Genomic DNA, 13,590 nt, shown 5'->3' with positions numbered 1-13,590 from the left:
TTACTTCCTGCCCCAATAGCTGCAACGGTCTGGGCTAGGGCAGGCTGAAGCCAGGATCCCAGAACTCCATCTGGGTGTCCCTTGTGGGTGGCAGGGACCCAAGCACTTAGGCTTCTGCCACATTCTCAAGTGAATTATCAGAGAAATGGATCATAAGCAGAGTCCAGGACTCAAAGTAACACTGTTAAGGGATGCTGGCATTGCAGGCAGCAGCTTAACTCCCTGTGTCACAATGCTGCCCTCTATGATGACAAGGCCAAGATTACAGCCCAAATTGGGGTCTGACCAAGGCTGAAACTGGTCAGGCCTGGAGTGGCCAGCAGACCCCAAGAGCCTCTTTCTGTTGAGAAGGAGTGAGGGACCCCTGCTACTGCACTGCCACCAGCTTCCCAATACGACTACCATCCACTGACCTCGTCTCTGTCCCTTCTGGCTCCCAGGTCACTTCCACTCAACAGCCACAGAGGTATGTCAGAACCAAACTCAGAGAATGTCACAGGCCTGCTTAAAATCCTCCCATGCTTTCTCAGGTCCAGCCCACCTGGCCCCTAAATGCCCCATTCACCTCAGTTCCACTTGGCATCACCTCTGCCTATAGCCCCGCTGGCTTTCAGGACCCGTCCTGTGCCAGCTCCCTGCTTCCTGATGCCTTTGCACCTGCTCTTCTCCTGCCCACCTCACTGCCCAGCCCCATTCTCCCCTTGCCTACTCCCATACTTCATTTATATCTCCGTGTAAGCATCACTTCTCTGGAAAGGGCTCTTTTACTTGCACCTTGGACAAAATCAGTGCCTGTCCTGTGGTCATCATTGCCTCCTGCCTCCAGGAAACAGGTCTGCATTCACAGGCTCCCTTCCCTAACCAGAATGTAGCTAGTGCCCCAAGTGCAAGGGCCGTGCCTGGGTTGGCTACCCAGCTAACCCTAGGTCTTCATGGGGAGGAACTTGGAGGGTACTTTCCCATCATTACTTTCAGGGGGCTCTCACAAAGTTTTATTTCCTGATCTGGTTCTATAGACTTCTTGAGGCCTTTCTCCAGTTCTGGTTACTCCCCATTTTTTTTTAAAGATTTATTTATTTTTACTGGAAAGGAAGATCTACAGAAACAGAGACACAAAGATCTTCCCTCCACTGGTTTGCCCCTGAAATGGCTGCAATGTCCAGAGCTGAGCCCATCTGAAGTCAGGAGCCAGAAGCCTCCTCTGGATCTCTCATGAGGATGCAGGGGTCTAAGGAACCAAGAGTTTTTATCTTCCCAGCTCATAATGTCCAAGGACTTGGGCCTACCTCTACTGCTTTCCCAGGCCATTAGCAGAGAGCTGAATCAGAAAGAGAGCTGCTGGAACTCAAGCCAGCACCCATGCAGGATGCCAGTACTGCAAGCAGAGGACTCGCTTGTTACATCACGATGCCCCTCCCCCTTCTTTAGTCTCCGCTGGTCAAGGATTCACTCTGTCCCCACTGCTGTTGACTCCTGTCACAGACCTTGCTCGTGCCTTGCTCATGTCAGAGAAGAGCTCCTGCCGTGTGGACCAGATGCCCATCTCCACTACCTGATTCCAGTTCCCTTTGCGGGTTTTGGGCAATGCCCCTGTGTCAAGGGAGGTACAGTGGGGTTCCTTTTGGCTGGGAGGAGGCCTGGGTTGCACTCCCCAAGCAGGGTCTTGAGGATGAGCAGAGAAATGAGGACCATATTCAGCCTGTGCTGGGTGAATAAAACACCACAGCCTTCCCAGTGCTCAGCAAGGGCTGGATGAGTGGTCAGCGAACAGCTGCACCGCAGCTGCAGCTGCTCCGGCCTGCCCTGTCCTCCCCACGTCTGACCTCCACATGGCCCACGCTCACACCGCCCCCCTATCCCTTAGCCACAGCCTGTCAGCAGCCTCTCCTTTCACTTTCTCCCTATCCTGCCCACTACAGTGTATTCTGTGGCTCACACTCTGAGTGTGGCTGAGGCCAAGCAGAGCCAGAGCAGGCTCCTCCCACCTCTGGCAGCAGGTGCAGGAGGCACCAAGACCATCAAGATCACATCCCTGTCTGTGTCAATCTGTCCAAATGGGACCTGAGGACATCTTCACCTTAAAAGTTCCTGTCCTGGGTGGGGTGGGGGGGGACACAGGGGGATCTCCCCAGGGCCAGGGAACAAGACTCTCAGAGCCTCCTGGAAAGCCAGCGCAGTGACCCACCCACCTTGCAAGCTCTGATCCTTGCCTTCCCCCTGCTCTGAATCAGGCCCATGTTTCTGTGAGCCCCTTATGCCTCTTGTCCCACACTGCTCCATGCCGACAGTACAGAACGCTCACTCTTTTGCTTCTCTCCTGGCACTTGTTCATCAGTTCTTGTCCAGAAAAAGAATTGGAGCCAAGAGTTCTTATCTTCCCAGCTCATAAAATAAAATAACTTTCTCAGAAACCTTCTCCTCCCTTGGAAGATAGGCTTTGCTCTTGGATTCTTATGAGAAAAAAGAAATCCTGACCAAGGGACATGCTCACCCCAAATACCTGGGTTCACCTGCAATGAGAATCACCCATGTATGCCATAGAAATCAGCACTGTCATCACCGGGATCAAAGCCAACACCTCTCTGGACATCACAGCCATGTGGCTGCCATGGTTTGCCCCCTCCAAAGCCCATGGAAAATCTAACTGTGATGCTTACAATTGGGGCCTTTGAGGGGTGATGAGGATTAGGTTAGGGCACCAGGCTCGAGCTCCCAAGATGGAATACTTGTGATTTATCAGCAGGATAAAACACCAGAGAATACACACATGGATGCAAGCGCACAAACACAGTGCCTGTCTCTTGTCATAACATGCTATTTGTTTCAATGCAGGAACTCTGCCAGCAATAGGCCATCACCAGACATGGCGCCTCTATCTTGGACCAGAATGACGACCCAAAGTAAACCTCTCTTCTTTACAGTTTACCCAGTTAGTGGTACTGTGTTACTTGCAGTAACCCCTCTAAAACGTTGTAACCATCTAGCAAACACTGCCATCTCCATCTCTGTCATCATCGCCACTGCCTCTGCTATCGCCATTGTCACCATGGCCAAGAGCCATTCCCACCACCACACAGTCATCCCCTAATGTCACTGTATTATGATCACTGCCACCCCCAACATCCCCTTCACACTCTAGTCAACGACACAGCTATCTCCTTCTCTAGCACTGCCAGCTCCTTATTCTACCCATCCCTGGCCTCTCCACACCCATCACGACACAGGTACCCCTGCACACGACCTCTTCTATCAGCGCGGCTGTTTGAACTCACTACTATGGACTATCATTACCACCCTGGACAGTTTTCCTCTGGATCCAGTTGCTTTTCTCTGCAGCAGAGTCTTCAAAAACCAGAAAAAGAAGCTTGAAAATCTTTACTAAATACCATCTATGAGTTCAATGCACAATGGTTTATTCAGATGGAATGACTTAGTTTCGTTATAGAATAATCCCCATTTCTGTGACTTAAAACAGCAATCATTTTATGTAGGACATGATTTTTGGGTCAGCTGGGAAGTTCTGCTGACCTGGCCTGGCCTGGCCAAGTGGAGCCCCACTGGATTTCCTCTTCGAACAGCCCAGAGGTCAGCCAGAAACCAATCCGAGGAGCCAGGACAGCCTGTCAGCCTTCCTCCCCATGCTCCTCCCTGTGCCTTCACAGCCGACTCAGTTTTCCAGGCTTAGCAAACAAGCCAGTCCCAACATACACAGGTGCTTTCCAAGCTTTGTGGGTGGGATAGAAATCAGCTGATGCATTCTTTACATCCAGGAACCAAAGTTTCAGCTTACTATCATCCAAGGGCAATGTCCTTAGAGCAGCTTCCAGAACTGGGGCCACTTCCCATTCACAGCCACTGAGTCATTCCTGTATGTTCTACTTCACCTGCCTTAAAAACTTCAGTTTCTCACCTCCATCTTTTCCCTCCTTGTGTTCCTTATTTCCTGATTGTCCATGATCTCCAAGGGCCTTGCCTTTGGACTGGGACCTTTCTTGCCTCCTCTCCAAAGGACCTCTCCACTATTGTTAAGCACCTCAGCTGCCCCTTCTTAGATTCTCTTGGACCCTTGACCACTGGCTCCAACTGCTGCCACTGGCAACTAACTCCTTTTGGTTTAGGTGGTTGTGCTAGTGGAGGTTAACCAGTTTCCCTGCCAGAGTCTCAGGCTCCTACTAGTTTTCCTATTTTAAACAAATAGCACTGTACAGTAGTGTGGGATGCAGCTTCCTGTGCTTTTATTGCAGGGGTTAAATGATACACTCGGGAAATTTATGGTCCCTCTAAGAGGGATTTTGAAAGCTTAGAAGAGGGGCTGGTATGATGGCTCAACAGGCTAATCCTTCACTTACAAGCAATACAAGCACCCATATGGGTGTTGGTTCATGTCCTGGCTGCTTCACTTCTCATCCAACTCCCTGCTTATGGCCTGGGAAGGCAGTGGAGGACGGCTCAAAGCCTTGGGACCCTGCACCACGTGGGAGACACAGAAGAATTTCCTGGCTCCTGGCTTCAGATAGGTTCGGCTTTGGCCATTGCAGCCACATGGAAAGGGAACTAGCAGATGGAAGATCTTTCTCTCTGACTCTCCTTCTCTCTGTAAATCTGCCTTTCCAATGAAAATAAATCTTTTGTAAAAAGAAAAAAGGAAGGAAGGAAAAGAAAGAAAGAAAGAAAGCCAGAAGAAGGAATAGAATTTCAGATAAAAGTCCTTTTCCCTTCTCCTTCCAGGTGACTGCTGCGAGGCACATTGTTTTAGTACAACTTGACCAGAGAGGTTCTGTGTGGCTGATGGGGTGAGTCTGTCTCCTGGGCAGCCATGACTCAATCTTGCCAAGCCCGGAAAGGGGCGCATGACCCTGCCTCCTTCCCTGCCCTTTGCTGCCTTCCTTCCATCTTGCTGCACTGTGTGCAGCCCCAGAATGAAGCACTGGCCCTGAAGCCTCACCTGGGCCTCTAACTCTCTGGGAAACCAATGGTATCATTTTAACGGTGTTCACAACAGGGATGTCTTGGGAGGAAGCCAAGGAGGACAGAGAGCTAAGTGGCTGTGCCGTTAGCACCTGCAAGCTCTATAATTGACAAGCACATTCTTTATTGCTCCTGGGAGAAGGAGTGGTAGGACTGCTGCACTCTGCAGGGAAAATTTAGCGGCCCATTTTCTAGGAAGCAAGGGCTTGAAATGAGAGTCTAGGGACTCAAGGGCCCCGTTGGTTAGTTTCCTGGGTTAAGGATTGTCAGGGTCTTCCGTCCCGCAGAAGAATTCACCCGACACTCCAGGTTCTATATCTTGAGGCACTTTATTCTTCCAACCAGTCCGTTTCCCAGCCAGTCGACTCGACTTTTCCCTTTTCCTCCCGTTAGTCTCTGCTTCATTCCCCAACCTCCTCGTCACCCCTAGTCTTCTGTCCGTCCATCCGTCCGTCCGTCCCAGTCGTACTCTGTCCTCCGTCTCAGTCCGTCCGTCTGTCTCCGTCTTCCTGTCCTGGCCCCCTTCTTCCTGAAACCCCCACCGCTAAATACAATCCTAGTCCAATCAGCTTAAAGGTCACCGATGCAGGCAGCAGGCACGCCAATCATGGCTCTGATCACGTGTAGCACACGCGCTAAGCAAGCAGCTATGGGCCAATCAGAAGGCATTTCCTGAAACCTGTGTACCACCAAGCTCCGGAGGGAGGATAGGTCTCAGCGCCATCTTAGGGCACACGTGCAGTGCTCCCGACAAAGGATGTCATTTTCTTTTCTTTGCCTTATCTAAAGTGCTCTGACACAAAGCCAAAGAGTCTTAGGTATGCTAAGCATGAGCATGTCTTCCTTAAACTTGTGTCTCCACCTTATGCATGAGTCAATGGACATGAGACCACCCAGCGACCAGCCCAGAGACCACCTACCCATCATACTCCCTGTGACCAGTGCTGACTCTTGCCTCAGGCTAGGGCAAAGGCATGAAAAGCATGACTTCCTGAAATCCAGGACAGGGTGATGCAGGTCAGTCGTGAGAGTACCGCCTTAGCCATGGGACTCAGGTGATACTTGCTCCCCTTGCACCTGATGCCTGCCGCTCCTGGGACAGCCCTGTCCCCAGCAGGCTGCATCCTGACCACCCCCTCCTCACTCTGTCTGCCCAGAGCCAGTTCTTATCTGAAAGTCCACTGCCGCTCCTGCCTCCTCCTCCCACCCTCCAATTCCACCCCACACTGGCCTCCCCTGCCAGGGATCAAGTCACATTCATAGAGCTGTGGTCCCCTTGGCTCCTCTCATATACTTGCATGACACCAAGTAACTGCATTTTCAATGTGATTGGGGGACAGGAAAATGCTAGCAAGTCATCCCCCACAGGAATTTCTACAGTGGAAAAAAACATTTTTATTTGGGGAAACTTAAAGCCCTCCCCAACACCACCATTCCAATCCCTCTGAGCTTCCTAGCATCCCCAGTCAGACTTGGCCAAAGAACATTTCTGTCCTTCTGTTTCAGGGCACATCCAAACCTGGACAAGGATGGCAAGGCACCTAGGTAGGCACCAACTCCAAACCTATGTCCTGAGTAGCTCTCCCGTCTTTAACAGGGAAGCTGAGAAAACATCATCACAGATGGCCTGAATGCAAAAGCGGCCCAATCACTTCTTTCCGGCTTTGCTGCCATCTGTTTCCACCTGCCATGGACTTGTAACCCAGTTCTTTGCCATGCTGACTGGCTCTGGCTTGCAGGGTTACAGCCATACCCCCACCACTGGCACACAGGGTTTAGCCAGCTCCATAGAGCTTTGGTTAACATGTTTGACTTCAAACACACAGAGGTTCAAAAGCAATGGTCAAACATGGGGGATGAGTTCTGCTTGGAATGTTCTCACCGGGCATGGCCAGGCCTCAGGATATGATTGTCAAGGGCAGCTGCTAAGGGATGGGATGGGCTGCTGGGACCCACTTTCTAGATCACACAGCATCTGGGGGAGAGGAAACTCTTGTGTCCTCAGATCTATTGTGAGACATTCCACCTCCCAGCTGTGTGAAATCACAAGAGAATGCTCAGGACCTGTAAGGCTCGGCCATGCTCAGTCCGAGCTGGAAGCCCCTGGAATTTGATTGGCAGACACTGAATCCCTGCACTCAAGTCCTGTTGTCCTGGAGCTCCCTGTTTCGCAACCACTGACGATCTTCAGTATGCAATAAGGAAGACCTAGGAAGGCTTGTATTTGTAAGCAAGACAACAGGGAAGGGAAGGGAGGCCCCAGGAGCCTTCAGATATGTGGGGAGGGCTCCAAAAGGCCCAGAGAGGCAGGTCTGAACATCCTTATTTAGTTAAGAATCAGTCTATGGGAAAGGAAGAAGAGGGGGAGGGAGAGTCTCTGGTCTCAGGCAGCGTCAGTTCAGCATCAGCAGAGGGGGTCTCTGTAGGCACCAGTATCTCTCACCACCCAGGTGGGCTGTTTTACAGTGATGAATACTGCAACCTCTAATCTCCAGTCAGCCAAAAGACAAGAGAAACAATGCACTCCCTTGTATTTTTTGGGTACTCATTAAGGCTCCTGCTGCATGCTTCTAAAAATGCTCTTGGCTCTCCCTCCTATGTCTCCACTTCTTTCTCAGATGCTGCAGGAGCTCCTAGGATGCGGCCAGGCACAGGACGATGCCAGAGGAAGGCAGATACCCCATTTCCCCATGTCTCTATGTCCCTGTCTTTGGTGTGAAGAGACAGGTCCTGGAAGCCCCATAGCTCATTCCTAAATCTCTGTGGGCAGGAAAACCATTACTTCTTGTGAATTAAATCTATCAGTGGGGCTTTGGGCTCCCTAAGTAACCTGGCTTCCACTCCAAGCTGCTCCCGAATCACTGCATTGAGCAAAGCTATGGAAAGACAAAAGAAGAACCTTTGTCTAGGAGTTCCCAGACCAACAAGAGTGTAAAACAGCCAAGAAGAAATATGTTCCCCCAACTATGGGCTGGCTCTGTCCCAGGCTAAAGCCAGGAAATTCTCCAGAGACAGGGAAAGCTCTGGGGAGAAAGTGGAGCTCATCTGGGCCCACAAGAAGGTGTTTTACTGGACTGGGGCCAAGACCCAGAGACTGGGTACTCAGGGTGATGTGGATCCAGGGGCAGGCACGTGAGGGCCAGTGTAGGGAGCAGACGATGAGCTTGGGGGGAAAGATGGAGGTTGATCTGAAAGCTGGGAAGGCTGGAGTTTCAGTTAGGCAGGTGTATCTCAAATCACACCCCTCCCCCACAAGATCCTCTCCAGGGAACACCTTATGGAGACATGTGGGGCAAAAGGAGAGTGGAGAAGTTGGGGAACCCCAAGAGAAGAGAGTAAGAGAGTATGGAGACGCTTCGGTCTGGCTGTGCAGGATGTAGGTTCCTCACACCCATGAATCCCAGGAAAACTCAGGCCAGGAAGCAGGTTCGCAGTCAACCCTGCTGTTTCCTTTCCTGCCAGCAGACAGGAAAACTTGAGAGAGTGTGCCCCCCACTGGCCAACAGGGACAGGACTGACCACTGGTGCTGGGTCAGGGCCAGGCTTTGGGTTTTATCTCCCTGGCTCGCAGGCAGCCCTTTGCCCTGACCCTGGGCATTTGCTTTCTCAGTCCTGAGGAGTATCTGAGGGTCTCTCCTGCCCTGGAACCTGCCAGAAATGCTTCCAATGCATCTGCCCGGCACAGCAGCCTCATGTCCTCCAATATGTGCCCTGTGCCCTCCCCAAATCTCTCTCTCCCCCTCCCCTTCTTCTCTGACACCAGATCTGGAACCCAGGGTGGGGGCTGGGCGGGCACACACACTCAGGGAATTTCCAGCCAAAATGGCTCCAAGACTAAAACTCAGGTCTCCCCTAGCCCAAATGAGACCGGGAGTGGGGGAGTTCGGGGGTGTCCCTGCCCTGCTGTGACAAGCCTCATGTGTGGAACACTGGAGGCCACAGGGTGTTCCTGCCTCTGAATTTCTCTTACTGTGATTTCCAGGCTCAGAAGGGAACCTAGGAGTTGAGTGAATGTGTGTCATTGATCAAGCTTTTGAAAAGGTTTCCCCAACGGATGGCAAAGACTAGTATATTAGGTTCCCCTCACTACTCCACTTCCATTCCAGTTTCCTGTTAATACACCTGGGAACAAGACAGAGAAGGGCCAAGTGCTTGGATCCCTGCCACCCATGTGGGATATCTAGGTAGAGGTTCAGGATTCTGGCTTCAACCTAGACCAGACCTTGCTATCATGGCCATTTGGAAAGTGAACCAGCAGAAGGAAGGTTCTCTCTCTCTCTCTCTCTCTCTCTCTCTCTCTCTCTCTCTCTCTCCTTTTCCTCTCCCTCTCCTCTCTGGCATGCTGCCTTTCAAATAAATATTAGAAGAGAAGTAAAGATGATGGTTCCCACGCTTGATCTTAGCCAAAAGGCCGAGAAGCGATGATGACGGTTCCCATCCCTGTCTTTCCTAGCTAAATCTCATTCCTACTACATCTTAAGCCTCTGGAACAAAGAAGGGGTGGAGCAAAGACCCCCAAGGAAGAAAATGTGCTTCATACCTCTGGGGTCCCCAGTCTGGCAGTTCCTGTCCTTAAAGAGCCCCCAGCCCCTGAGGGAGACAAGCCAGGCTCTCCCCCGAGCAAAGCAGCCCAAAGCAGACAAACACAAAGTAGAGCAGAAATCATAAACACATTTTATTTCTAAATAATTTTAAAACCACTGGCATTGTAGCAAATTGGAATATATTTCCAGAATCGACTCAAAGAATTTTTTTTCTTTTACAGCAACATATGAAAAATGTCATTTAAATATCCACAGCAGCTGCACCACATGTTGGCCTCTTAGGAAAACACTCTCATTCCTTTCATCAAAGTCCCTTGATTAATGTTCCACTTTTCTTTGACACTTTTTCCATAGTTAAAAAAAAAAAATCAAAGCCTTGTACTATTATCTGGAAGAAAATTAAAACGATAAGATTTAATGTCTGCTATAGAATATCTATGGTCCTGGCCAAAAAAAAAAAAAAAAATTGTATCCTTTAGGCCTTGGGCCAAATGCAAATGAACATTAAGCAGAGGGTACATCCCTACTGGAGGCTTTGGGGAGGGGTGAAGCTGGAGGCAGATGGAGCAGCAGAAAGGGCCGTGAGGGGGCAAGGGAGGGTGTGAAAGTTTGCAGGCCAGGAGGGAAGGGGGGGACAGCTAGGCTGAAGCAACTTCCTGGCCACAGCAGCTCAGGCAGGCAGCAGGAGCAGGCAGACCCCGCCCTGTGGGAATGCCAGGGATACCCAAATGCCACCTGCATCAGGCAGGGGCAGGGATTTTGTGAATGGGACTTGGACAGAGACAGCTGACTGGGGTGGAGGAGAGGGAAGCAGAGCGCGGAAAGAGGGGGTGAGGAGTGGCGAGCCAGAAACTGCACCAGTGGGAAGGCTGGGCAGATGGAGCGAGGGGAAATCACAGTGTGTCTGGCATGGCAGCTGATGCTGTAATTTTAAAGGTCAACTTAGTGGAAAAGGAAGAGAAATGGGGGAGGGGGTGGTGTGCGGGGATGACTTTGCCTCCTCCTCAGGACAGCACTTAACCCTTCCCTTTCCAGTGCCAAGCTTGTTCTTGGGGTGCCCAGCCTAGGTTCTATCTATTGCCTCCTGCTACTGGTAGCTCCTCACAGGAGAAGCCTCTCCACCTCCCCAAAGCCAGGCTGGATCCTCCATCCACAAGCCAGCGGAGAGGGAGGCAGTGCGGTGAGAGCCCCCTGATTTCTTCCATGGGCCTTGGTTGTGAAAGGTGAATGGTGCCCTTGGTGCAGGCAGCTGGGAAAGCATGTTTACAAATTGCAAACCTTTCTGGACTGATCTAAAGAAGGCTGAGTGGTTTGAAAAAAAGAAGTGACCCTTTGTGGTGGGAAAACCACCTGTGGGCAAAAATGAGTCAAAATTAATAAATAGGGCCCAGCGCGATAGTATAGAGGTTAAGGTCCTCACCTTGAACGCGCCAGGATCCCATATGGACACCAGTTCTAATCCCAGCAGCTCCACTTCCCATCCAGCTCCCTGCTTGTGGCCTGGGAAAGCAGTCAAGGATGGCCCAGAGCATTGAGACCCTGCACTCAGAAAGAAGTTCCTAGTTCCTGGCTTTGGATTGGTGCAGCACCGGCCGTTGCGGCCACTTGGGGAGTGAATCATCCGACAGAAGATCTTCCTCTCTGTCTTGCCTCCTCTCTGTACATCTGCCTTTCCAATAAAAATAAAAAAATCTTTAAAAATAATAATAAATAAAAATGGACAGGTCTCCTGGGTCCTCAGAACCCAGACAGCTAGAAAATGAACTTTCCGGGAGACAACTGGTCACCCTCAGACTGAAAGTTATGCGGCTGGCATCACCTGTTTCTGCCGTTGGTCCTGCCTCTCCCCTGGCCTGTGAGAGAATAAGGGGACACCCCTGGGCAGCAGACTCCTCCTTCCTGGCTGGGCTGCTTCTTGGGGAGAAATGTTACTTTTCTCCATATGGACTTGGACGGCCTCGTGCCTATAAATTACAGCAAGTGTGTGGGGAGTCATGGAGGTTTTTGTTGGAAGGGTTATTTGCTGAAGGGCTAAAGAGGAAACCCCAGGGGCTGCAGGAAGGATCTGGAGGCCTGATCTTTAAATTCAGGCTGGGGAGGGCTGTGTGAGAGAGCAGACCAGGCCAGGACTGGGTGTGCAGGCTTCCTGCTGGGGACTATTGAAGGATGAGGAGCCCTGACCTAGCCAGGGTGGAGTTCTCCCTAGCCAGAGGTCCCCAGTCCAGGCCACACTGCAGGTTGTCCACAGGGGCAGAGGACTCAGGGTTGGCCCAAGTCCCACTGGCCTCTTGCTCCCCCTCTGTCATCTCAGACTGTTGGATAATTTTGCTTGAAAGTTAGACAGCCTCCTGATCTTCCTACCAACACAAGGCTCTAAAAGACTTTGGCTGAAAAGATGGTGACACTACATATAATAGGGTGGCTGGTGTCCAGGAAGAAAAAGAGCCTTGCTGCTCAACACCCATCCCGGAGGCCATTGGAGCATCCATGCTTCACATGAAGACACGTGGGGACCAGCACTTTACACTGGTCTCCCAGCATGAGACAGGAAGGCCTCCTTTCCCAGGGAGCAACAGCTTGGGACTCTTTAGCCCTAGTCTGAGCGTAAGTTGGGTCTTCTGGCTATAGTAGGAGGGGCCCAGGCTGATGTTGCACATGGATGGCATTGCCTTGCTTCCTACTTCCCCCCTTGTCAGTCCTCAGTCCCTGGATCCTGCCCCTTCCCTGGACCTCACTAAGATGGAGAGGCATCTGAGGGACACTCTGAAGTGTGCACACTGTGGTTCTGTGAGGGCCAGGATGGGACGGTGAGGTTGAGCATGGTCAGGACAAAGTGCCCAGAGAGGGAGACAGAGGTGAACTTTGACCATGACCCCTTCTCACCTTAGGCTTGGTGGGCACCTCGGAGACCTTGACTTCCCTTTGAGTTGTCACCAAGAAGGAAAAGACACTCCCTCAGTCCACTTGAGGGCGGCAAGAGTCCCCGGGGTGAGCAGCAAGCTTGTAAGTGACCACCAGAGGGCTCAGGGGGACCTGGGGAGAGCTGCCTCTGGAGGAGAGCCGTAGCCTGGCTTGCAGCCCTCCAGCACATGATAACACCTCCCATCAACAGGCACGTAGTGAGCCCTTCATCTCAGCAGGTATGTGATGGAAGGTGGAAGAGTTGTCTTCCAACTGGGGAAGTTTTTTGACATGCAAGAGGTTGTCATTGGTCCCGCCAGCCCTGAGATCCTGTTGACACAGCCCAGGCAAACCAACCCTGAGTTCCAATCGGCTACCTGCATACATTGCACCCCGTCCCTGGCCATCCAGAGGACAGAGAGGACAAAACCCAAAAGAGATGGAGGGAGACAGGCACAAGTTTCATTCACAGTCTCAGACAAGCCAAATGTGGCTGTTGGCAGCTCCTCACAGATAATTAAAGAGCAGCTGGCATTTGCCTAAAATAACTAAAGAATTGAAGGAATAAAACCATTAGTGCCAGGCACAGGAGGGATGTGAGAATGTCCTAGACCCAGAAGGGCCGCTTTGAGGGCGGGCACAGCCTGCTCCCCACTGGACAGCGGTTTCCACCAGCATAGGCTCTCAGCCCTGCCCCACACCACCAGGAACTGGGCCAGGAACTCTCAGAGGGCATTTGAGCCCACGCCTCAGAGGCCTGCTGCTGGGTGGGTCTTCTGGGGTATGTTGTAGATGAGAAGATGTCATAGCCACAGTGTTGAGGCAAAAGGTAGCAGGCAGCTGCCCCAGGCTTCCAGTAGTATCTGCTCTATTTCGGGTAGTACCAACCCCAGTCAGGGCCTCGCAGCCACTGCAAGACACTCTAGCAATGTGTGTGTGTGTGTGTGTGTGTGTGTGTGTGTGTGTGTGTGTGTGTGTTGCACTTGGTGCAGCTGAAAGCATTCTCCTCTGCTCAGCATTGTCAAGAACCTGTTCTGGAACCCAGATGCCCCTGCCCAGCCTTACCTCCTTCCCAGAGCTGATGACTGGGACCCCTTCCCTCAACTCTGAAATTTACTACAGCCATGCTTCCATGGCACCCTGGTTCCATCTCCACCACTGCTGATCCCTCTGATCT

The 13,590-nt window shown here is 51.6% G+C and overlaps 1 long non-coding RNA gene across 1 annotated transcript; it reads left to right on the top strand.

The window, feature by feature from the left end:
* Positions 1-292: 292 nt before the first annotated feature.
* Positions 293-6,815, top strand: LOC131480930 (uncharacterized). Its single transcript, XR_009245894.1, has 2 exons — positions 293-466; positions 6,566-6,815. It is a non-coding gene; the product is annotated as an uncharacterized LOC131480930 (long non-coding RNA).
* The last annotated feature ends 6,775 nt before the right edge of the window (positions 6,816-13,590 follow it).

Source organism: Ochotona princeps, chromosome 8 (assembly GCF_030435755.1).
Source record: "Ochotona princeps isolate mOchPri1 chromosome 8, mOchPri1.hap1, whole genome shotgun sequence".
NCBI classification, from domain to species: Eukaryota; Metazoa; Chordata; class Mammalia; order Lagomorpha; family Ochotonidae; genus Ochotona; species Ochotona princeps.
This window is presented reverse-complemented; position numbering and strand designations above follow the sequence as displayed.